This window comes from Carcharodon carcharias (assembly GCF_017639515.1).
Source record: "Carcharodon carcharias isolate sCarCar2 chromosome 29 unlocalized genomic scaffold, sCarCar2.pri SUPER_29_unloc_3, whole genome shotgun sequence".
Taxonomy (NCBI): Eukaryota; Metazoa; Chordata; class Chondrichthyes; order Lamniformes; family Lamnidae; genus Carcharodon; species Carcharodon carcharias.
Genome location: NW_024470676.1, coordinates 1,501,742 through 1,527,595, shown reverse-complemented (window position 1 = coordinate 1,527,595; position 25,854 = coordinate 1,501,742). Strand labels below are relative to the sequence as shown.

The following is a 25,854-nucleotide window of genomic DNA, read 5'->3' as shown; positions in this document are numbered from 1 at the left end:
TCCCAGACCATTCTTGCCAATTTGATTGTCCTGGTTTATATGAAGATTAAAGCCCCCTACCCCAAACACACACACACACAGTTGTTACATTTCCTTTGTTACAGTCTCCAATAATTCCTTGTTTAATGCCCTGCCCAATGGTATAACTACTGTTCAGGGCCTATTAACTACTTCACCAGTGTTTTCTGACTCTTTGCTATTCCTAATTTCTACCCATACTGATTCTACGTCGTGATCTTCAGAGGTCAGATTCTTTCTCACTAATGTCCTCATATCATCCTTTACTACCAGGGCTACCCCACCTCCTTTGCCATTCTTTCTGTCTTTCTGAAATATTGTGCACCCTGGAATATTTATTTCCCAACCTTGATCACTTTGTAACCATGTTTCTGTAATGGCGATTCGATATAAATCGTTTACTTCCATTTGTGCCATTAATCCTTCTATCTTATTGCAGATGCTTCATGCATTCAGATTAAGAAGCTTTAATTTCATTTTTTATTTCTATTCCCAGCAATGAACTTATTTGTTAATGTACATTTTTTGTTAAATTCTCTGCCCCTTCCTGTCCCACTCTGCTTGTCTTTACCCATATCACGATACTGTTGCGTTACGTCAACTTTTCTCTTTGGATTCTGAAGTCTCCCTTCAACCAAACAAGGTTGGATTTGAGTTTTGCTGGGTTTGGGATTGACTGTATAAAACATTGCAGATACATGATTGGAGCAGGCATATAAATAACCAGGCTACTGCAGCAGATCAGAGGCTGGGGATCCTGTGGTGTGTGACTCATCTTCTGATTTTTCAAAGCCCAATCAAGATCACAATTTCCATAAACAGGACCTCGATATTCATCAACACGATGATTCAATTTGATTTCAACTTTCCTGTCCCCTCTCTTCTGTAATAGAAATGGAAATGGACAGAGTGACAATTAACATGATCTGTATTTGGTGTTAGGTTTGAATATTGGGGACAAAGTTCCAGATTTCCACTTCCCTTTGCATGAAGAAATGCTTCCTGACATCACCCCTAAACGGCTTGGCTCGAATTTTAAGTTTCTGCCCCCTTGTTCTGGACTCCCCCTGCCCCACCCCCCACCCAATTAGTAGAAATCTTTCAAAGGCATCAATCATTGGAATCTGTCTTTATAAAGTCACAACATCAACAAAGGACAGTGTTGGTCGTGGAAGTGAATTCCAATTGTACTGTTACTTACCCAGTACCTGTCCGACTGCCCACCTGGGGAGTAACTGCCCAAACGCTCTGCTTGGGCTGAATGACCTCTTCCTGTGCTGCTCCATCTGTGTATTTAATGAGAAGGGGTTGATGTGTCACTGTGAGTCAGATCAGGAATTGGGGAACAATTGTGAAAACCCTTTCATTGAAACATAGGGCCTTAGTGTTGTGTTGTAAGCAAACTGTTAACCCTTTGTGTCCTGACTCTGTGACGTGATTTCTGTGTAAAGCTGAGCAGCCGTTGAGCAAGTTTCAGTTCACTGCTCACTCCAGGTGTTGAGGTGATCTTCTGAAGGAGCAGGTATTGCTCAGCGCTCCTTAAAAAATGTGAGAAACTAGACAATGTGTAAGAGGATGAGAGAAAGAGAGAATGAGAAGGAGAGCATTAGTGGAGAAAGGAGAGAGTGAATGAGACAGGGAAAATGGAAAGAGATTCCATCCACTAAAGAAAGAAAGGTTTGCATTTAGGTAGCCACTTTCACAACCTCAGGACTTCGCAAGGCATTTTATAGTCCAGACTGACAGTCCCAGATATAAAAACAGAAAATGCTGGAAAAACTCAGCAGGTCTGACAGCATCTGTGGAGAGAAAGACAGGGTTAATGTTTCGAGTCCATTTGACTCTTCTTCAGAGCTAAAGAGAAGTAGAAATGTGATGAAGGCCAGCAATGAAGGTGGAGGCAATGGAGAGATTGACAAAGATGTCATGGACATAAGACAAACGGAGTGTTACTGGTAGTGGTAAGGGCTAAAGGAGGTGCTGATAGTGGCATAAAGTTAAGAAAGCAGAACGTGCAAATGGCAGAACAAGGGTAAGCGCTCTGTGAAAGAACAACATGGAAAAAATAACAGATGGCCCTTTGGGAGTGGGATGTGGGGAGGTTGGGGATAAAGGATAGAAAAAGTATTAAAAAGGTGATGAAAAGGGGATAAAACAATGAATAATAATAAAAATAAGTAAGTAAAAAATAATACATTTTTTAAAAGGGATCAAAAAGGGGTGAAGATAGAGGAGAGGCTGATGTCACAGATATTTTCAGACCTGCTGAGCTTTACCAGCATTTTCTGTTTTTATTTTGGATTTCCACAGCCGCACTATTTTGCCTTTATCTGACAGTCCCAGGTACTGATCAAGGGCTGCACTGTTGGATGAGCTATTTAACTGAGATATTAAACCAAATGTCCTTACAAAAGATCCCACAGCCACTATTTGGGAGAAGAGCAGAGGGAGTTTCCCCCAGTCTCCTGAGGCCAAAATTTATCCTTCAACCAACATCACTTAAAAATCACAATCCAGGTCATTATTACTTTGCTGTTTGTGGGAGCTTGCTGTGCACAAATTGGTTGCTGCATTACAACATTTGAAAAGCATTTCATTGGCTGTTAAGTGCTATGGGCCATGAAAGATGCTATAGAAATACAAGTTCTTTGTACAAAGAGAGAAGGTTGAAGCAAACATGTTCAAAAACAACAAACTAAACCTTCAAACTTACTTTCTCACACACTTGAAGATGAAGAATCCACTCAGTCCAACACTCAAACAGATTCCAGCTCCAAGCAATCCTGCTTTCCATTCATTGGAATCTTGTCCTGTAAAAACAGCCAATGAATGACTCTGGTACAGTTTTAGAATGGTTCCCAGATGTACATGTAGCAATTCTGAACTTGTGAAGTGATATCTATCTATACATGAAATATCTATACAAGTATACTTATATGTCATATCTATGTTTTTTTTATTCATTCATGGGATGTGGGGATCACTGGCTAGGCCAGAATTCATTGTCCATCCCTAAAATTGTCCTTGAAGGCAGCTCACCACCACCTTCTCTTGAACCGCTGCAGTCCATGTGATATAGATACACCCACAATGCTTTTGGGGAGGGAGTTCCAGGATTTTGACCTACTGACAGTGAAGGAACGGCGATATATTTCCAAATCAGGATGGCGAGTGGCTTGGAGGGGAACTTCCAGGTGGTGGTGTTCCCATCTATCTGCTACCCTTGTCCTTCTAGTTGGTAGCGGTCATGGGTTTGGAAGGTGCTGTCGAAAGAGCCTTGGTGAGTTTCTGCAGTGCATCTTGTAGATGGTACACACAGCTGCCACTGTGCATCAATGGTAGAGGGAGTGAGTGTTTGTGCATGGGGCACCAATCAAGGGGGCTGCTTTGTCCTGGATGGTGTCAAGCTTCTTGTGTGTTGTTGGAGCCACACTCCTCCAGGCAAGTGGAGAGTATCATACTCCAGACTTGTGATTTGTAGATGGTGGACGGGTTTTGTCATTCAGGAGGTGAGTTACTCGCCACAGGATTCCCAGCATCTGATCTGCTCTTGCAGCCACAGTATTTGTATGGCTGGTCCAGTTCAGCACCTGGTCAGTGGTAACTCCCAGGATGTTGATAGCATTGTCATACTTACATGCCTGGATTCACATACAACAGAGATGCCAAACTGCTGAGGCAACACACAGGACTTCTTGCACGCTAAACAGTAGAAGCAACGTGTTATAGACAGAGCTAAACGATCCAACAACCAACGGATCAGATGAAAGCTCTGCAGTCCTGCCACATCCAGTCATGAATGGCCGTGGACAATTAAAGAACTAACTAGGGGAGGAGGCTCTCACCCTCAATAATGGGGAAGTCCAGCACAACAGTGCAAATGACAAGGCTGAAGCATTTGCAACCATCTTCAGCCAGAAGTGCCAAGCAGGTGATCTATCTCAGCCTCCTCCTGAGGTCCCGAGCATCACAGATGCTAATCCTCAGCCAGTTCGAATCACTCCATGTCATATCATGAAACGGCTGAAGCCACTGGATACTGCAAAAGCTATGGGCCCTCACAACATCCTGGCAATTTGACTTTGACTCCAGAACTAGCTGCACCACTAGCCAAGTTGTTCCAGTTGAGTTACAACACTGGCATTGTGGAAAATTGCCCAGATATGTCATGTCCACAAGAACAGGATAAACACAATCCGACCAATTAGCGTCCCATCAGTCTATTCTCGATCATCATCAAAGTGATGGAAAGTGTCGTCAACAGTTCTATCAAGTGGCACTTACTATGAAATAACCTGCTCATTGATGCTCATTTTGGATTCCACCAAGACCACTTATCTTCAGACTTCATTAACAGACTTGGTCCAGTCATGGACAAAACAGAATTTCAGAGGTAAGATGAGAATGACTGCCCTTGAAATCAAGGCAGCATTTGACCGAGTGTGGCATCAAGGAGCCCAAGCAAAACTGGAATCATTGGGAATCAGGGAGAAACTCTCCGCTGGTTGGAGTCATACCTAGCACAAAGGAAGATGGTTGTGGTTGTTGGAGGTCAATCATCTCAGTTCCAAGACATCACTGCAGGAGTTCCCCAGGGTAGTGTCCTAGGCCCGACCATCTTCAGCTGCTTCATCAATGACTTCCCTTCCATCATAAGGTCAGAAGCGGGGATGTTTGCTGACAATTGCACAATATTCAATATCATTCACAATTCCTCAGGCAATAAAATAGTTCATGCCTGCATGCAGCAATAGCTGGATAATATTCACGCTTGGACTGATAAGTGCAAATAATATTCACGCTACACAACTGCCAAGTAATGACCATTTCCAACAAGACAGAATCTAAGCATCACCCCTTGACGTTCAATGGCCTTACCATTGCTATATCTCCCACTATCACCAACCTGGGGGTTGCCATTGACCGGAATTTTAATTGGACCTGCCATATAAACACTGTGGATACAAGAGCAGGTCTGAAGGTGGGAATCCTGCAGCGAGTAACTCACCTCCTGACTCCCCAAAGCCTGTCCACCATCTATAAGGCACAAGTCAGGAGAGTGATGGAATACTTTCCGCTTACCTGAATGAGTGTGGCTCCAACAACTCACTAGAAGCTTGATACCATTCAAGACAAAGCAGCACTGTGCATCTACCTATACCACATGGACTGCAGCAGTTCAGAAAAGTGGCTCACCACCATCTTCTCAGGGGGCAATTACAGATGTGCAAACATTTCTGACCCTGCCAACAACATCGACATCCCATGAGCTAATAGAAACCAGAATGTTGAATTCTTGCACATTCACATTCCACAGTGATGGTTATGAACCCCTCCACTGCTCCATGTTCATTCTCTGCCACACACTGATAGTCTCCAGTGTCCCTGGATATAACATGAGGAATCACCAACCACAGCTCATTGTTGGAACTTGTTCTGTTCAGTGGGACATTAAGATGTCGCCACGTCAGGTTAGAAGCTGGGAAGCTCTCGACAGAGCAGATTATCACTGCAGAATTCCCCTCAATTATATTGATCAATGAAGCGTTAATCATATCAAGAGAAGTAATTGAGAGATTCTGTGGTGCACCTAAAAACAAATAAAGATCAGTTATTTACATTGACTGTGAAGCACTTTGAGAGGCCCTGAGAATGTGCAAGGTCTGATATCAATGTAGATTCCTTCACCACAAAGCATGAAATCCAGGCAGGCACTTCAATTCAGTAATGAGGGAGTGCTGCACCGTCGAAGGGTCAGGACTGAGGGAGTGCTGCACTGTCAGAGGGTCAGTACTGAGGAATGCTGCACTGTTGGAGGGTCAGTACTGAGGAAGCGCTGCACCATCAGAGGGTCAGTACTGAGGGAGCGCTGACTGTCAGAGGGTCTGTACTGAGAGAATGCTGCACTGTCAGAGGGTCTGTACTGAGGAAGTGTTGCATTGTTCGAGAGTCAGTTCTGAGGGAACACTGCCATGTTAGAGGAGGAGTACTGATGTATAGCTGTAGTGTCAGAGGGTCAGTACAGAGGGAGTGCCACGGTATTGGAGGGTTAGTACTGAGGGAGTGTTGCACTGTTGGAGGATCAGTACTGACAGAGTACTGCACTGTCAGATGGTCAGTTCTGAGGGAGTGCTGCATGGTTGGAGTTGATGTCTTTCATATATGTTAAACCGACGTCCTGTCTACTCTCTCAAGTAAGTGATTCCATGATACTGTTCAATAGAGAGTTCTCTCTGGCCTCTTATAAGTAAAAAACATATGGTCTGGTTCTCACTACAGTGCTGTTTGTGCAATGTTGCTGCTCAAAATGTAGGTTATTACGTCTGATGTAGAATGAAGGGTATCTGTACTTACATTGCGCAGTCAGTACTAGGGTCCACTCCGATGAAACAGATGGATATCTTACTCTGCAGCTGAGAGTTTGTCCGTGGTGTTTGAGTGATGGAATCAGGGTCAGAATAGAAGTATAGGTCAAGAGTGATGCCATGCTGAGTTACAGTGTTTGAGACTGGTCCAGGTACGTCAGTGGGAGTGTCCCAGGTTAAGACAGGTGCACGTTGTGTTGAAGGTGCAGCTTACATCCACACGCTTTCCTGCAATAATTTCAGCAGGAGATATCATGGGTTTATCTGTGAAATCTAACAGACAGAGAATGGATCCATTTAGAGAAATATGACATGAAACATAAGCTCAAATAGAAATCACAGTCCTGCAAGAGACAACACTTTTAAAAGGATGATCCCAGAACTGAGAAACTGCAATGATCAGGAAAAACTGGTTGGGCCTCTTTTCTCTTGAAAAGAGAAGGCAGAGGGGTGACCTGATAGAGGTCTTTAAAATTAGGAAAGGGATTCTATATGAGACATGTAGAGAAAATGTTTCCACTTTTGGGGGAGCCCAGTACTAGGGGCCTTCAATATAAAATCATCACTATCACAGACAAGTTTTAATGATACATCTTTTTGCCTATGATCAGATTTTTTTTTTGGATGTGTGTAGTCTCTTACCCTCAGAGTGCTTCAGTCAATTTAAATAACCTAGCAGCAAGCTTTTGCATTTAAAAATTAAGAAGATTAGTTTATTTCTTGCACACTTGTCCCAGAGGTTAACAAATTCATGACATCTCACTCACACGACTCACCCACACTATCACACACATACATACACAGGAACTAGATACAGCTGAATCTCCAACCAGTAGTTATAAAGATGAAATTTAAATCGGTCTCTATGTCGGTGCAGGCTTGATATTTCATAGTCAAGTTGTTACTTTAGCTGAAGTGATGGTCTCCTGAATGCAGAAATTTCTCAGTACTTATGAAATCTCCTACAGCTGATCTGCCCAGAGGTTGTTTTCACGGTAGGCTTAAAGATTGAAAAGTTAGAGGAGAGAGAGATGCTTAGTTTCTCTTTCAAGATAATGTAAGTAGTTACTTTGCTGCTTAACTGGCTGGAGTAGTTGATGGTTTTAACTGTCAGACCTTCTCTCTCCCTGATGGAATTCTGCTGTGTCTCTGAAGATCTCTCTAAAAAGCAGTTTCAATTTTCTACTATATCTTGTAGCAGGGAGCCAAGGCACCCACTGTATCATGTGACCTCACATCAGTGTCGAGTCATGGTCCCAAATAAAGAGTTCTGGTAATTTAATTAACAGCCTGGAGTCTCCTCCCACCTGTGTTTTTTTTTAGGTGACCTAAACCTTTAGATTGCAGAAGACAAATTTTGCCTTTTTACAATGAAGGTGTCAATAAAGTTTCATTTATCTCCTAGCTGAACCCACTATGAGTCAATATCAGAAAAGGTACCTTTGTCTTCTTAAGAGTTAAACTGGTTTAATCCACAAAATGGTCTGGTAACTCTGGGGAGTTACCTTAAGTTCCAGTTTTATTTACTTTCAAATGTAGTGTTTTAAAAATGTTTTTAAAGATTTATCATACAGTCATACAGGTACTAGACATGACAGTCACTTATAAACCCAATGGGAATTCGGGAGAAACCTCTTTACCCAGAGAGTGGGCAGAATGTGGAACTCGCTCCCACAGGGAGTGGTCGAGGTGACTAGTATCAATGTATTTAGGGAGAAGCTGGATAAACACATGAGGGAGGAAGAATATGGTGATGGGGTGAGGTAAAGAGGGGGTTGGACGAGGCTCGTGAGGAACAGAAACACTGGCACGGAGCAGATGGACCATATGGCCTGTTTGTGTGCTGTTGAGACTACATGTAATTCTATGTGATTGTGTATCTCTATGTAAGAGAATGTATTTTGCTATTTTTGTACTTGGTGGAGAGTCTGTCACTGAGCTTAATACACCTTCACCCTGAGTCCATTGAATTGACAATAATGGGGGGAGGGTGAAGGAACAGCTTACACCTTGGACAGAACTGGCTCAACACTTCCTCAAAAATGAGTTCCAAAGTTAATGTTAATCATGTCCCTGGCAGGATAGAAACAGTTCAAAACGATCCTTCAACCAGCACCTAAAACAGATGATCAGTTATTTATCTCATTGCTGTTTGTGGGAGCTTGCTGTGCACAAACCAGTTGCCGTGTCTCCCACATAAGAACTGTCACTGCATTTCTAAAGTACTTCATTGTCTGTGAAGGGATTTGGATCGTCCCAAGGAGGCGAAAGGTGCTATAGAAATGTGAGTCTTCCTTTTTCCGATTTGTAAGACTTTTAAAAAGGGTTAGAGAGTCGATGGGATTGGATAACCTGATAACATTGATGGACGCAGTCAATATATTTAATCATTGATATTAAATTGACTATTAGAGGTTGTTTTCAGACTGAACTGGAAGCTATCACCAGGTTATTGAGAATCAGACAGTGTGTTATAATAAGCTGTGCTTTGTGTTAATATGTAAACATCACAGTTTGTGTTATTTCCCATTGAGTGTTGAACGTGAATTGTTGAGTAATTATAACACAGCACTTACCAGAAACATTAAGCTGGGTTACAGAATAGTAGCTGTAACTATTCCTGCTGTCAAATTCTATTCTGAAAAAATAAGGTCCTGCATCTTCCCGTCTGACGTTGTTTATAATCATGGAACAGTCACCATCTTTCAGGTCTCCAGACAGCCGGGTCTGATGGCAGAACTGTGGTAACTCTTGATTGTGATCCTTGGAGCGAAAGGCAATGGGAGCCCCATGAACGTGTTTCCCAGTATTAAACCAGATCCCGACTCGCGGTTGGTTTTCCAGACACGATGGATAACTATGATGACATGGAATCTGTACACACGAACCTTCCTGCGCTGTCACCTCTCGTGGAGTGTTACTTTTCCACTCTTGTGACAGTTCAGCTGGGGAGAGAAATCTCAATGTTTAACTCTGGATGGTTTTTAAAATCACTAGACTTGATACCCGCCCTCTCCGTCACTGGGGCACAGTGGATGCAGACATACTGGGAAGAGTGTCCTGCAGTCAGCATCCCAGTGAAGCAGCCTGGGATTACAGTCAGCACCGCAGTGAAGCAGCCTGGGACTGCAGTCAGCACCGCAGTGAAGCTGTCTGGGAAGAGTGTCCTGCAGTCAGCATCGTGGTGAAGCAGTCTGGGAAGAATGTCCTGCAGTCAGTTCTTGTTGAAAATGACAAGAATGGCATCACAAGACAGCGCGAGAGAGCAGCAGAGAGGTCAGAACCAGCACGAGTGCGGAGAAGCTTCAAAAAGTGATGTCAGCACAAAGGCGAGAGCTGAGTACTACTGGGACTACTCTGGTGAGTAGTGGGTAAGTGTTTTGCTCCTGTTTATAGTAGATTAAGCTAAAGAAAGGTAAGAGTTCTAGTTTTTATTTAAAGCACATAAATAATTTAATTTTTTTTATTGTACTTAATTTAAAGTAGGGGTTTTTTTTTTCAACTAGAGGCATGGCAGGGCAGCTCAGTCCCATGTTACCTGCAACCTGTGGGACGTCCTAGACGCTCCTTGCGTCCTGACCAACCATATGTGCAGGAAGTGCCACCAGCTGCAGCTACTTGAGCTCTGGGTTTCGGAGCTTGAGCGGCAGCTGGAGACACTGAGGTGCATCCGCGAGGCTGAGAGTTTTGTGGATAGCACGCTTTTAGACGTGGTCACCCCACAGCTTACAGAAGTGCAGACAGAGAGGGAATGAGTGACCATCAGTCAGAAGAAAGGTGTCAGGCAGGTAGTCAGGAAACCCCCAGGGTGCATCTCACTCGAGAACCGTTTATCTGTGTTGGAAAACAGTGAGAGTGACGGTTCCTCTGGGGAGTGCAGCCACGCTCATAGCACAGGGAGACACTCAGCTGCACGGGGGTGGGGGGGGTAGGAAAGAGGGGAAGAGCAATAGTGGTAGGAGACTCGATAGTAAGGGGACCAGGCTGGTGTTTCTGCACGTGACTCCAGGATGGTACGTTGTCTCCCTGGTGCCGGGATCAAGGATGTCACTGAACGGCTGCAGAGCATTCTAAAGGGGGAGGGCAAGCAGACAGAAACCGTGGTACATATTGGTACCAACAGCGTAGGTAGAAAGAGGGATGATGTCCTGCAAGCAGAATTTAGGGAGTTAGGAAGCAGATTAAAAAACAGGACCTCAAAGGTAGTAATCTCTGGATTACTTCCAGTGCCACGCGCTAGTGAGTAAAGAAATAGGAGGTTAGTCCAGATGAATACGTGGCTGGAGAGATGGTGCAGGAGGGAGGGCTTTAGATTTCTGGGACATTGGGACCGTTTCTGGGGGCGGTGGGACCTGTACAAGGCGGGCGGGTTGCACCTGAATCGGAATGTGACCAACATCCTTGTAGGGAGGTTTGCTAGTTCTGTTGGGGAGGGTTTAAACTAACTTGGCAGGGGGGGTGGGATCCCGAGAGGAGGTTCAGCACAGGGAGATGCACAGCCAGAATTAGAAGAGGGAGCAAGTGAGTCTAGAAGGCATAGAAATCATAAACCAGTTAAGGCACAAGGGAGTTTGGCAAGGTTGGATGGTATTTAATGCAAGGAGTCTGACGAATAAGGCAGATGAGTTGAGGGCACAAATTAACACATGGAAGTATGATGTAATTGCTGTCACAGAGACATGGTTGAGAGAGGGGCAGGATTGGTAGCTCAATATTCCAGGATACAGGGTCTTCAAGTGAGACACGGAAGGAGGTAAAAGAGGAGGGGGTATCGCAATATTGACCAAGGAATCAATTACAGTAACAAGGAGGGATGACATCTTAGAAGGCTCCTGAAATAAAGCCATATGGGTGGAACTTAAAATCAAAAAAGGAGCAATCACATTGCTGGGGATGTACTATTGGCCCCCAAACAGTCAAAGAGAAATAGAAGAGCAGATATGTAGGCAAATTTCAGAGAAGTGTAAAAATAATAGGGTAGTAATAGTGGGGGATTTCAACTTCCCCAACATTAACTGGGTTAGTCATAGTGTGATAGGTTTAGAGGGAGTGGAATTCTTAAAATGCATCCAGGAGAGCTTTTTAAGCCAATACGTAGAAGGTCCAACAAGAGAGGGGATGGTCCTGGACTTAATTTTAAGGAATGAAGCCGGGCAAGTGGTGGAGGTATCAATGGGGGATCATTTTGCAGATAGTGATTATAACTCTGTTCAATCCAAGGTTGTTATGGAAAAGAACAAGGATGGGCCAGAAATCAGAGTTCTAAATTAGGGGAAGGCCGATTTTAATAAAATCAGATATGATTTGGCCAGAGTGGACTGGCAGCAACTACTTTTAGGTAAATCTGCGTCAGAGCAATGAGACTCATTCAAGAAGGAAATAGGGAGAGTACAGGGCTAACATATTCCAGTAAAGATAAAGGGTGGGACCAACAAATAAAAGGAACCCTGGATGCTGAGGGATATACAGGATGGGATAAAGAGAAAAAGGGAGGCTTATGGCAGATACCCAGGGCTCAAAACAGCGGAAGCCTGAGAGGAGTACAGAATGTGTAGGGGGGACCTTAGAAAGGAATTTAAATATTCAGGAAGGCAGGTGGACAGCAAAATCAGCTGTCTGCCTGCCGACTTATCATTGGCCAATTGAGGCCATTAACAGGATAATTAACCCAACTAAAGGTCCTACCCATCCAACCTTAAGGCTGGTGGGCAGGCCAGGAGCCCTAGAGGGCAATAGAAAAAACATGAAACCTCATCCACTGGCGGGATGATGTTTCATGTCCGTTTTAAAAGTCTTTAATAAACTTTATGTCATATTTATTAACATGTCCCATCTCGTGTGACATTGTCACATAAGGGGGACATGTTAATAATTTCTTAATTTTTCTATTTTTGAGGTTTTTTAAAATATCACCAATCTCCCTGAGACAGCACTTTGTCGCAGGGAGCAGTGCACTCTATCGCGTGCATGCGTGAAAGTGCACACTTTGACAGTTGGGAAATCCCCCCCCCCCACTCCGCACAGGAAGCGCATAGCACTTCCCGTCGGGCAGCCCGCTGGGTAAGGCCCGCCACTCAAAATGGCGGTGGGGCCCGTTTCAGCGGTGGAGTTCGGCTGCCCGCCCACCGCCAAGCCAGTGGGGCCTGCCTGCCCATCAAGGGCTAAATTCTACCTTTAGAGTACTGCGTACAGCTCTAAAAGGCAGGGCCACAGGTAAAAAGGTGATTAAATCAGCAAACCAAATATGGTGTATTATTTCTGATCTTATCGACAGGAGAGGTGGTGGCGTAATGGTATTCTCACTGGACTAGTATTCCAAACACCCACTATAATTCCCTGGAGACTGGGGTTTGAATACCACCATGGCAGATGGTGAGATCTGAATTCAGTAAAAAAAAACACCTGCAACTATATTACACTGCTCCTTCACCCCAAGAATACCTTTACAGATAACCATGAAACTATTGTGGTAAAAACCCATCCAGTTCACTAATGTTCCCTTTAGAGAAGGAAATCTGCCATCCCCATCCTTACCTGGTCTGGCCTACATGTGACTCCAGACTCCTAAATGCCCTCTGAATAAGGGCAATTAGGGATGGCCAACAAATACTGACCGAGGAGGTGCCACCCACATCCAATGAATAAAAAAAAATTGAAAAGTAGGGAAATTATGTTAAACTTGTCTTGAACCTCACACTGAGAGAATTGTGTGCAGTTCTGGCCACCATATTATAACAAAGATATAGCGACCCTGGAGAGAGTGCAGAGAAGATTTACTGTGTGGGTTTACATATCAGGAAAGGATTGACAGGCTGGGCCTCTTCTCTCCTAAAAAGAGAAGGCTGGGGATGGGGGCAACTTGCTAGAAGTCTTAAAACTCAGAATGGTTTTATGAGAGTGGATACAGAGAAAACGTTTTCTCTTGTGGGGTGAAGCAGAACTAAAGGCCATCAATATAAGATAGTCACCGAGAGATCCAATAGGGGAATTCAGGAGAAACTTCTCTACCCAGCAGTGAGTGAGAATGCTGACCAGTGATGCTTACACTGCAAGACAAGGAAAGATGAGGTGAATTATTTTCATGCAGTTGGATAAATACTAGAAGCGGAAAAATTTGAAGGGCTGTGGGGTAAAGAGCAGCGAGAAATTGGGACCAATTGAATAGGTTTTTTTAAGGAGATTGCACATGCAGGATGGGCCAAATGGCTTCCTCCTGTGCTGCATCACTCTAAGATTCTTCGAATTTTGATTGCACAAGAGATCAGAGGTAAATAGGGAAACTCTGTCAGTTTGACAACTTGTTGCACTGACCAGTTTGCTTTCGGTTTACCTTTCAGCTAGCTGCTTCCTTCTTGTGGTTATTCTGTTGCTGAGCCTGGGCAGGAAGTGCGAGGGTTGAACTCCGTGTCTATTCTAAGTGCTTCAACATTGTGGTCATGACAACTTCTCACTAATATGAGTAAAATATTGGCAGGTAAAATAAAGACAAATCCAAAGTTACTTTACAAGAGTAAGACAATAACTAGGGAAAGAGTAAGGCTCATTAAGGGCCATATTGGTAATTTGTGTGTGAAGCCGGAAGACGTAGGTAGGGTTCTAAATGAATACTTTGTGTCGGTGTTCACAAGTGAGGGGGACAATGTGGGTATGGAAATCAGGCAGAAGGACTGTTATATAGCTAAAGAAATTAGCATAGAAAGGGAGGACGCTCTAAGTGGTCTAGCAGGCTTAAAAGATAAATCGCCACTCCTGGATGAAATGTATCCCAGGCTGTTGTGTGAGGCAAGGGAGAAGATAGCAGGGGCCCTGGCAATAATTCTCAATACCTGTCTGGCCACAGGAGAGGTGCCAGAGGACTGGAGGACAGCCAATGTGGTACCATTATTCAAGAAGGGAGGAAGGGATAAACCAGGGAATGACAGGCCAGTCAGTCTTAACCTCAATGGTGGGGGAACTATTGGAAGCAATTCTGAGGGACAAAATTAATCTACGCTTGGAGAGGCAGGGATTAATCAAGGACCGTCAGCATGGCTTTGTTAAGGGGTGGTCACGTCTGACCAATTTGATTGAATTTTTTAAAGAGGTGACCAGGTGTGTGGATGAGGGCAATGCATTTGATGTAGTCTACTTGGACTTCAGCAAGGCTTTTGATAAGGTCCTGCATTGGAGACTGAAAAAGAAGGTAAGAGCACATGGGATCCAAGGCAATTTGGATCCAGAATTGGCTGAGTGGCAGGAAGCGGAGGGTGATGCTCGAGGGGTGGTTTTATGACTGGATGCCTGTGTCCAGTGGGGTTCCACAGGGATCGGTGTTGGGTCCATTGCTGTTTGTGGTATATATAAACGATTTAAATTTGAATGTAGGAGGGATGATCAATAAGTTTGTGGATGACACGAAAATTGGTGGGGTGGTAAATAGTGAGGAGGATAGGCTTAGATTACAGGAGTGTATAGACAAGCTAGGCAGATAGGCTGATCAGTGGCAAATGGAATTTAATCGGGATAAGTGTGAGGTGATGCACTTGGGCAGGACAAACAAGGCACGGGGATACATGATGAATGATAGGACCCTGGAAAGTACCGAGGATCGGGACCTTGGTGTGCATGTCCACCGGTCCCTTAAGGTAGCGGGACAGGTAGATAAGGTGGTTAAGAAGGCATATGGGATAATTGCCTTTATTAATCCAGGCAGAGAATATAATAGCAGGGAGGTTATGCTGAAACTGTATAAAACGCTGGTTAGGCCACAGCTAGAGTATTGTGTGCAGTTCTGGAATCCGCATTGTAGGAAGGATGTGATTGCACTAGAGAGAGTGCAGAGGCGATTTACCAGGATGTTGCCTGGGATGGAGAGTTTTAGTTATGAGGAGAGATTGGATAGACTGGGGTTATTTTCCCTGGAGCAGAGGAGATTGAGGGAGGACATGATTGAAGTGTATAAAATTATGACGGGCATAGATAGGGTAGACAGGAAGGAACTTTTCCCCTTGGTGGAGGGATCAATAACCAGGGGCATAGATTTATGGTAAGGGGCAGGAGGTTTAGAGGGGATGTGAGGAAGAGTTTTTTCACCCAGAGGGTGATGGGAATGCGGAGCTCACTGCCTGAAAGGGTGGTGGAGGCAGAAACCCTTATAACATGTCAGAAGTATTTGGATGTGCACTTGCGCTGCCATGGCATACAAGGCCATGGGCCTGGTGCTGGAAAATGGGATTAGAATAGTTAGATACTTGTTTGACCAGCACAGATTCGATGGGCCGGAGAGCCTTTTTCTGTACTGTAGACCTCTATGACTATGACTCTATGACACATGGGGCACACAGAAATCTCACCAGGGTCACATCGACAGCACCTCTTTCCCCTATTACCTCTGCCACCAAGAAGGACAATATTCAATGACAGTGTGGAGGAGCAGCTGACACCTCGGGAAGCACTGGCCACTCTCACTGTCTTGGAAATCAGCTCATTATCACTTTGCTGCTTGTGGGAGCTTGCTGTCTGTAAATTGACTGATGTGTTTCCTACCTTACAACAGTCACCACACTTGGAAAAAGTCCTTCATTGGCTGTGAAACACTTAGGGACATTCTGAGATGGGGAACGATGCTATAGAAACGCGAGTCTTTCTTTTGTCGATATGTAAGACTTTTGAACAGGATTAGAGAGATCAATGGGAGTGGATAACCTGATAATATTGATAGTCACAGTCAATACATTTAATCATTGATATTAAAGTGAGTGTTAGAGCTTGCTTTCGGACTGAACTGGAAGCTATCACCAGGTTATTGAGAATCAGACAGTGTGTTATAATAAGCTGTGTTTTGTGTTAATATGTAAACGTCACAGTTTGTGTTATTTCCCATCGAGTGTTGAATATGAATTGTTAATTAATTATAACACAGCACTTACCAGAAACGTGAAGCTGGGTTACAGGGTATTAGTTATGGCTCGGACCATTGTCAAATTTTATTCTGAAAAAATAAGGTCCTGCATCTTCCCGTCTGATGTTGTTTATAATCATGGAACAGTCACCATCTTTCAGGTCTCCAGACAGCTGGGTCTGTTGGCGAAACTGTAGTAACTCGTGATTGCGATCCTTGGAGTGAAAGGCTATAGATGAATGCCGTTCCTTGATATTAAACCAGACTCCGCCTCGTGGTTGGTTTGCCAACTCTGATGGATAACTGTAATGACATGGAATCTGTACACAGGAACCTTCCTGCGCTGTCACCTCTCGTGGAGTGTCACCTTTCCACTCTTGTGACAGTCCAACTGGGGAGAGAAATATCAATATTTAACACTGGAAGATTTGTAGATCCATTGGACTCGATATCTACTCCTTCTGTCACTGGGGCACAGTGCTGCAGTGTGGACCTTCTACAGGACACACAAGGAACTCCCCAAGTTTTCACAATGGATGGAAGAGAATCCTGGAAACTGGAATGGACAAGCTTATTCCACATTGGCTCATGGTCCTCAGGACTCTGTTTAGTGAAGCCAGTCTTCCACCCAACGGTGTCTACAAGACGCACCAATTGAGATACATTTAGTGTTGATTTACAATACAGGACAATGGATTAGGAGCCCTCAGAACTCCCCCCATTATAACCGTCATGAATCACTAAGTAGCCTAACATTCCTGTCTGCTCTTCAATACAGCTGATTGGCTTATCTGATTCAATCTAATTGGTGTACTTTGTGCCTTCGTTGTTTTAGGAATCTCTTTGTAACCTCATTCTCTAAGGAATCTCTTTGGATCCTCATTGTCTAAGGGATTATTTCTGATCCAAACCCCATATTGTTGTATTGTTGATTCCGATGCAGCATTGTAGACTGACTTGTCCCCAAGCTCAGCACTGACCCTACTCCAGCAGACACTGTGAAACACACTAACAAAGCATCTCTAGCCTGAGCTGTGCATGTGTCGGAGATGCCGCTGTGTTGGGTTCACGACCCTCACATGTGGTCTCACTGCATTTTGGTTAAAGCTGAACTGGAACCTGTACTAAAAGCTGATGCAAAACAACCCACTGCTCCTCTGCAATATCCATGATTTCAATAGAAGAGATAAAGAGTTAATGATAAAAAAATTAAATCATAGAATCCTACTGCACAGAAGGAGGCCATTCGGTCTATCATGCCTGTGCTGTCACTTTGAAAAAGCTATCCAATTGCTCCCATTCCACTGCCCCTACCCCTAGCCCTTCTCACTTTTCCTTTGGAAGTATATTTCCAAGTTATAGTTGAGAGCGCGGTTAATAAAGCATTTGTGATCCTGGTCTTTGTAAATAGGGGCACAGAGTTCAAAAGCAAGCATAAAATACTAATTCGGTCTCAGCTAGGGCATTGGGCGGAATTTTCCCATCCCGTCCATGGCAGGTTTCATGGCGGACATGAGTGGAGAATCCAGTGGCAGGCACAAAGTCAAAACCCTCCCGGCATAAAAACAGTTTGCAATTCTCCCGATGGTGGGGTTAATGGCGGGCCGGTTAACCTTCCGACTCGTGGCGTGAACGCCATTTGCGCTCTTTAAAATCTCATAATGGCTGATTAAAGCAGTCGCTCGCCGGAATTTTGTCACACCTTCCAATCTTGCATCATGCCAGCGGGAAATTACGTCGGCCTCAAACCCATTTGAAAAAGAGTGTTGTGCTCATGTCGGATCTCAGTTTGCCCGTAGCTTTGAAGTCAGTGCAAAGTCCATAGCCTACCTGCCATAGCACTGCGCCGGACTTGATGAGATGGACTCCACGCTGCTGGGGCTATAGGGTTGGTCTGCTCCTGCATTTTGCATACGTTATCCCAAAGGACACCACTGTGCTGTGGTACTCATGCAGGCCTCCACTTTCAGGCAGCGACCAGTACTGTGACTGGGTTTGGGAGTGCAGGGGTCTTCTACTCCCAGTGGCTGAGACCATTGTCCACATGGACACCACTGTGCAGTGGTACCCAACCAGAATTCCACTTTCAGAAACTAGCACTTTGACCGGGGGTGGGGCGTTAGGGGAGGGTGAGGATGACGGTCACAAGGTGGTCAATGGGGAAGGAAGGCTGTGCAAGGGGTGTAAGGGGAAGGAAAGGGCGAACACGAGTGGGGCAAAGGGGAGGGAAGACGGTGGTATGGCTGTGAGGGGGAAGGGCGAACACAAGCGGTCTTTTCTGGGGTTGCCCTCTAACCTTTTGTTGTTTCAAAAGTGAACAAGAGTGTGTTTAGAGAGAAAGGAGGGAGACCTCCTTGGGATGAAAGCCACTGAAAGCCAATGGCTTCATTAGCACTGTTAAAGAGCCACTCGGAACTCAGTGGCTTCACATCACAGTCGCTGCGTCTCAAAAGTAACACTTGGGAATGCAGCCAATAGTCAAGGCGGCACAGCTGCATCATATATGGCATTCCATCAAAGAAGGCCTGTCATGTGTTCACCAGATTTGACATTCCTAATGGGTCAAATGGTGTCCCCTCATTGACCATACGCAGCTGATTGGTCATTAATATGCCACATCAGAGTTGAAGCACAGAGCTAGGTTGGGTCACTCATCTCAATTAAACTTACCATCCCACACAGGGCTCAAGATGTTACATATCTGTGATGCCAGCTTGGTCACCTCGATGTGTGTGCTAGTGTCTCAAGGACAAAGCGTCATCAGCCACCATGCAAATAGGGCCGGAAAAACTATGTGCCCTTACAGTTTCCATATCTTTCATCTTCTGAGATTCACTTTCTTGCCCTTTAAATCATTAATGTCTTCAATGTTTCCTTTCAGAGGAAAGGCAAAAGCACATATGGATCCAGGGCTCAATGCTGCCTTTGTCAGGGTTCTAACGCAGTGAGAATGCGAAGAAGGGAGAGGCAACACCTCTGGAGCACAGCGCCAGTAGGAGGACCCGCCTGAGGAACATGATCAGTGGGATCTAGAGCATGAACAGTGGGGGTCAGGAGGAGAGACCCAGACAACGGAGGCAAATCGCCAGACCTAGGGTTTATCATAGAAGAACCTCCTATTTATAAATGAGTGAGAGGCAGTGCCAGGCACATCTGAGCTTGACCCGAGCTCTGGCATGTCACACACGCCACATTCATCATGAAAACCTGACGCCATGTGGAATTGAAAGGTATCCCCTGTCAGTGGCTTTGAAGGCGACCGCAGCACTCAATTTATTTGCTTCTGGGTCTTTCCAGGGAACAACAGGGGACCTGTGTGCAGCATCTCTCAGTCCGCAACACATCAATGCATAAAGGAGGTTACAGATCCCTTTTCAGGAAGGCCCATCATTATATCAGGTTTGTTCTGGATGAGGACAGCCAGGCTGCGAGATTCACTGCCTTCGCTGCCACCTCAGGCTTCCCAAGAGTGCAGGGTGCAATCTACTGCACCCATGTGGCTATACGGGCTCCATGGCAGCAAGCCCTAATGTTTACAAACCACAAGGGCTATCATTCCATCATTGGACAACTAATGTGTGATCACCAGAAGCACATACTGAACATTTGTGCTTGGCACCCCAGGAGTTGCCATGACTTCTACATCCTGAGCCACCCCCAGGTGCCAGAGATTTTCGAGAGGCCTGTACGTCTGCAGGGATGTCTGCCTGGGGATAAGGGGTACCTTACTCCCGACAGGGTTTCCCGCATCATCGCAGTGTGTCGCACCCTTCACAATCTGGCACTGCAAAGAGGTGAGCCCCAGCGAGAAGATGAACTAGAGGCTGATGACAGCTCTTTGGAGGATGAAAATCCAGATGTCCAGGAACCTCTGGAAGCTGCTGAGGGTCAGCATGAGCGCGATCACGTCATGGAGGAAGGAAGATGTGGGAGACATGCTGATGATACTTTAATCGCTAACAGGTTCCAGGAAGAGTAAAGTTAAGTGAGGGCATTTGGCTTCATCTTTCCTAGCCCTCAGTGCCATTCCCTTTCATCTTAGGGGATATCCAACCATCGCAGCGAGAACGAGTCCTGCATTCACACTTGCGTGCTCTGGTCTCATGATTCGCCAAGCCATGATCCCTGCTTTGGTCCGTGGTGTCCCGTGAATGTGCTCACTCTGGGAACTTAAAGTTCACTGAGGAACAAGAGTGATGCAAGAGAAGACTTGAAGCTTTCGCCACTATCTAATGATGCAAACACTGCGGCTCCTAAGATACTGAAGCACTCCGTGTCCAAATGCAACAAGACATGGACAATATCCAGGCTTGGGCTGACAAGTGGCAAGTAACATTCACGCCACACAAGTGCTGAGCAATAAACATCTCCAACAAGAGAGAATCCAACCATCGACCCTTGACACTCAATACATCACCATCACTGAATCCCCCAGTATCAACATCCTGGGGGCTAACATTGACCAGAAACTGAACTGGACTAGCCATATAAACACTGTGGCGACAAGATCAGGTCAGGAGCTGGGAATCCTGTGATGAATAACTCACCTCCTGACCGCCCCAAAGCCTAGCCACCATCTACAAGTCAGAAGTGTGATGGAATACTCTCCACTTACCTGGATGAGTGCAGCTCCAACAACACTCAAGAAGCTTGACACCATCCAGGACAAAGTAGCCCACTTGATTGACACCACATCCATAAACATTCACTCCCTCCACCACCGACGCACAGTAGCAGCAGTGTGTACCATCTACAACATGCACTGCAGGAATCCACCAAGGCTCCTTCGACAGCATCTTCCAAACCCACGACCGCTGCCATCTATAAGGACAAGGGCAGCAGACACATGGGAACACCCCAAGCTGGAAATTTCCCTCCAAGTCACTCACCATCCTGACTTGGAAATATATCACCGTTCCTTCACTGTCACTGGGTCAAAATCCTGGAACTCCCTCCCTAACAGCACTTTGGGTGTACCTACACCACAGGGACTGCAGCGGCTCAAGAAGGCAACTCACTGCCACCTTCACAAGGGCAACTAGGGATGGGTAATAAATGCTGACCCAGCCAGCAAAGCCCACATCCCGTGAATGAAGGCAAAAAAGACATCCACAGCAGAGGTGGAGGCAGCCTGCTGACTGCCACGTCCCGATGTCTGTGATTAACTTGGCGGACGTCCTCTGGTGGCCCGGCCTGATAAGGTCTCCTTGCTTGGGCAGAAACGCTCTGGGTGGCCTGAGTAGCTGGAGTGGGTGGCAACACAGGCAGGGGGACTATGAGTGGCTGCACGCCTTGGAGTGTCCTGAGAGGAGGCACCCGGGGTGTCCGGATGATGCCCTGCCCTGACTGCTGCAGGAGATGGTGAGTCTGGAGGGAGGTCAAAGTGATTCGTCCTCAAGTTGCCAGCATGATGCCCACCACATTGTATGGCCATTGGAGTGCAGGGCCGAGCACGAATCCAGCAAGACCTGCTTGACCAAGGTCTCCATGATGGTTACCAACCTTCCCATGTTGACCTCGAGGCACTCGCATGTTGGAGCCACGACATCACACAGAACTCGGACTCCTCCATCGTTTGCTCTAGTCTACTGGGTGTCTGTTGAATCCCTGCCTGATGTTCTGCTGCCTGTTGTTGCATCTCCAGCATTGAGTTGGCAGCCGCTTCCAGAGGTTCATCATCAGACTCGGACTAAGCGGGTGGCTGGTCTCCAGCAGCCCTCCAAGTGCCAGAGGCCTGGGCTGCCCCTGCCTCTGACTGCTCTGTTCTCCAAGAAGTGAGCTCGAGCCTAATCTAGAGCTGTGCACCACTGATGTATGTGTCTCTTTACTGGTGGAGGGTACAGGTGACAGTTCTTCCAGAGCTTCCTCTTCAGATGTGGTCTGGGGGCACGTACTGGTGCTCGGCTGCCTTGTGGACCTCGATCTGTTGGTGCCCAGAAAATAGAAAACAGAGTTTCAGTTGATGATGAGCATAAACTGTATAAGACTGCATGTTGCTCACTGTGATTGTCAGGATTTGATGAAGTGTTGGAGCTGTGATGCATACTAGGTTGCTTGGAGAGGCTGAACCTCCCTTCCCTACAGGAGCGACCACTGTCCTCCCAAGCCAGTTCTGCTGCAACCTCCTTGAAGAGGGAAATGATGTCGGCTGTCCCTCCACCAGACTGTGATCTTTTGTACCTGTTGTGTGCCAGCTTGCCCTGTGTGAAGAAGAAAGAAAGGCATGTGATGAGAAGGGATGGAGTAGAGGTTGGGTAAGATGTGTGTGGTGAGCAGAAGGGCCAAAGGGTCAAGTGGGAGCAACAAGATAGATGGGATGGTGGTGATGTGAAAATCTTTGTGAGAGAATGGCTGTTGATACGTGTCCTCCGCTAATGGTTATGTGAGATCCCTGAAGACCGTAGCTGTTTGAGTGCATGATGCCCTGATGAGAGTTTGATAGAGGAGGGAGTTGAAGGATGACTCATCCTGGCGGAGTGGATGAGATCATTCATCCTCTTCCTGCGCTGGATGGCGTTTCGGGTGCAGTTGCCAGCTGTACTGAACTGCTCTGCAACGGCCTCCCAGGCCAGAGACATGAGGCTTCTGTGCTTCCTGGAGCCATCCCTGGGATACAGGGAGTGCACCCACACTCCTCTGATCAAGGCCCGGAGGGCCAGGTGAGTGAAGCAGGGTGCTGCCTGGGCTTCTTCTTGTGGCTGGAAGACATCTCTGCATGTGTCCTGAAAACAGGTGGGCTGGACAGAGTGAGTTGCATGAGTTGGATTGGCATTTAAATATGGCTCCTAGATCTTAGACCCTGCCTAGAATCAGCTCTTGACCCACCAGGTGAATCAGCCCAATACTCACCTGTACATAGTGAATGACCCTCCAAGCACTGAATCAAGTGTGCTTTCCCGCCATTCCAGCCAGCATGGTGGGCGCTGCTGAAACCAGCAGCCACATCTCTTAGTCTCATAAATAGAAATTTCCGGCCATTGCGTCCAGCTCTGGGCACCACACTTGAGGAAGGGCATGAAGCCATTAGAGAGGGTGCAGAAAAGATTCATGAGAATGGTTCCAGTCATGAAGAACTTGGAGAACAGAAGGTTGAGGGGAGATTTGAGAGAGGTGCGCAGAATCATGAGGAGTCTGGACTGAGTAGGTAAGGAGTAGCTTCCCATTGGTAGAAGGATTGAGAACCAAAGGGACCGTGATTTAAGACAATTAGCAATAGAAGCAACGGCGACGAGAAGCTTTTTCACACAGCGAGTGGTTAGGCCCTGGGAGTGTGCGGGGTGCAGATTCAGTTGTTGCTTTCAAAAGGGAATTGGATCATTATCTGAAGAGGAGAACTGTACACGACTACAGGGGAAAGTTGGGGGTGTGGCACCAAGTTAGTTGCTTTTTCAGAGAGACACACAGAGACGAAGAGCTGATTGGTCCCTTGATGTAACCATTTCATGATTCATCTGCATGAACATAATTCTCCAAATGGCTATGAGTGTCACCATCACTGAGCAGGCAGGCTAAGTTTCATTGTACACAGCGAATTGTTGTGATCTGGAAGGCGCTGCCTGAAAGGGCGGTGGAAGCAGATTCAATAGGAACTTTCAAAAGGAACTTAGATAAATACTTGCAAAGAAAAGAGTTCGTAAGTCTATGGGGGAAGGAACAGCAGGGAGTGTGGGACAAATGGCACTCTCAAGGAGCTGTCCCAGGCATGATGGGCCGAATGACCTCCTGCCCTGCATCATTCTGATTCTATACATCTATATCATTCTGTATACTCAGTGATAAGTGCTCCAGTGGGTTCGTCTCTCATCTCAGAGTCAGAGGCTTCTGGGTTCAAGTCACCTCTTTCAACAGGGGGAATCTGTAAAATTCTTGCAAGTAGGAGTATGGGACCAATTGGAAAGGATGGCCAAATATGATGGGCCAAATGGTCTCCTTCTCTACCCTATCACTCTGTGATTATCTGAATTTTAACTGCACAGCAAATGAGAGACAAACACTCAGTTCTATAAATTTGACACCTTCATACACTTGCTAGTAAACCTTATCTTTACGATCTTTCAGTTCTTTCACCTTACCTTGGTTGTGAAGATGGCGAGATTGGGCCAGAAGTCCGTAGGCTGACTCATTGCCTATTCTTAGCATTGCTGCGGTGTGTTCTTGGTGGCTTCTTACTGAACTTCACTCTGCACTCCTCCAATTCTAACTGTTTGTTCATCCAAGGGTTAAGGAAGACACTTCAGAGCTTAGGGCTCCAGGCAACTCAAGGCACGGCTGCCAGTGGTGGCGCGATGAAAATCAGGCGATGCTCAAGAGGCCGGAATTGGACAAACGCAGGGATTTCAGAGAGTTACAGGGACTGGAGGAGGTTACACAGATAGGGAAGGATATTGGGGATGGAGATTAGAGATAAGGAGGGTTATAGGGGCTGGAGGAAGTTACAGAGATAGGGAGGGGCAAAGTGCCTGGGGGAGGTTACAGAGATAGGGAGGGTTGTAGGGGCTGAAGGAGATTAAAGAGATATGGAGGGTTGTAGGGGCTGGAGACATTACAGAGATTGGAGGGTCGTAGGGCCTGAAGGAGGTTGCAGAGATAGGCAGTGTGGTAGGACTGGAGGAGGTTATAGAGATAGGGAGGATTGTAGGGACTGGAGGAGGTTGCAGAGATAGGGAGAGGTTTTAACACGAGGGACTGAATTTTATGTTTGAGATGTTGCCAGACCAGGAGCCAGTGTCACAGGAGTGATGGGTGAATGGGACATGGTGTGACGGGGACTTGCTCATTGCTGAATCGTTTCCCAATCAGAGCTCAATAAGAATGATTACAAAGAATTGAATTTTACAAAGACTATTAACCATAAACCTGTCCGAGCTGACGATGATATTACCTTCGAGAACTGACAGGAGGAAGTAAGATTTCCCGATCATTGTCCACTCCCAGATATTTCATCAGCTTCCCACTCTCAAGCTGTGTAAGAGAAAGGAGTTAATGAGACCTCACCTCTTGTCCCACAGCTCTTGAGAGATCAGAACTGCTTTCAGACAATGTCTTCACAGAACTTCATTAACCCTCAATACTGGTAGTGCGGTATTCCCTCAGTACTGATCTTCCAACAGTGCAGCACTCCCTCAGTACTGACCCCCCTGACAGTGTGACACTCCCCCAGTACTGAAACTGACAGTGCAGTTTTACTTCAGTTCTGCCCCTCTGACAGTGCAGTGCTGCCTCAAAACTGACCCTCCGACAGTGCAGTGCTTCCTCAGTAAAGGTGATGGGACTATGAGGCTGGAATATCAGCTCAAGTTCATATCTCTGTGCTTCCTTCGTCCCTTGAGCTAGAAAGATGTGTTGCACAAGAGACTTGCGTCTCACACCCAGATCTCAATAATCTTTTAAAGGCAACGATCATTGGAATCTGTCTTTATAAAGCCACAACATCAACAGAGGACGGTGTTGGTCATGGAAGTGAATTCCAATTGTTCCGTTACTTATTCAGGACCTGTCCAACTGCTCGCCTGAGCAGTAATTGCCCACATGCTCTGCTTGGGCTGAATGACCTCTTCCTGTGCTGCTTCCTCTGTGTATTTAATTAGAAAA

General features: G+C 46.0%; 1 long non-coding RNA gene across 1 annotated transcript; it reads right to left on the bottom strand.

Moving 5' to 3' along the window:
• Positions 1 to 889: 889 nt before the first annotated feature.
• Positions 890 to 6,441, bottom strand: LOC121274094. The gene is made up of 4 exons (XR_005942168.1): positions 6,373 to 6,441; positions 2,732 to 2,828; positions 1,220 to 1,304; positions 890 to 901 (listed from the first exon to the last, which is right to left on the bottom strand). It is a non-coding gene; the product is annotated as an uncharacterized LOC121274094 (long non-coding RNA).
• Between the last annotated feature and the right edge of the window lie 19,413 nt (positions 6,442 to 25,854).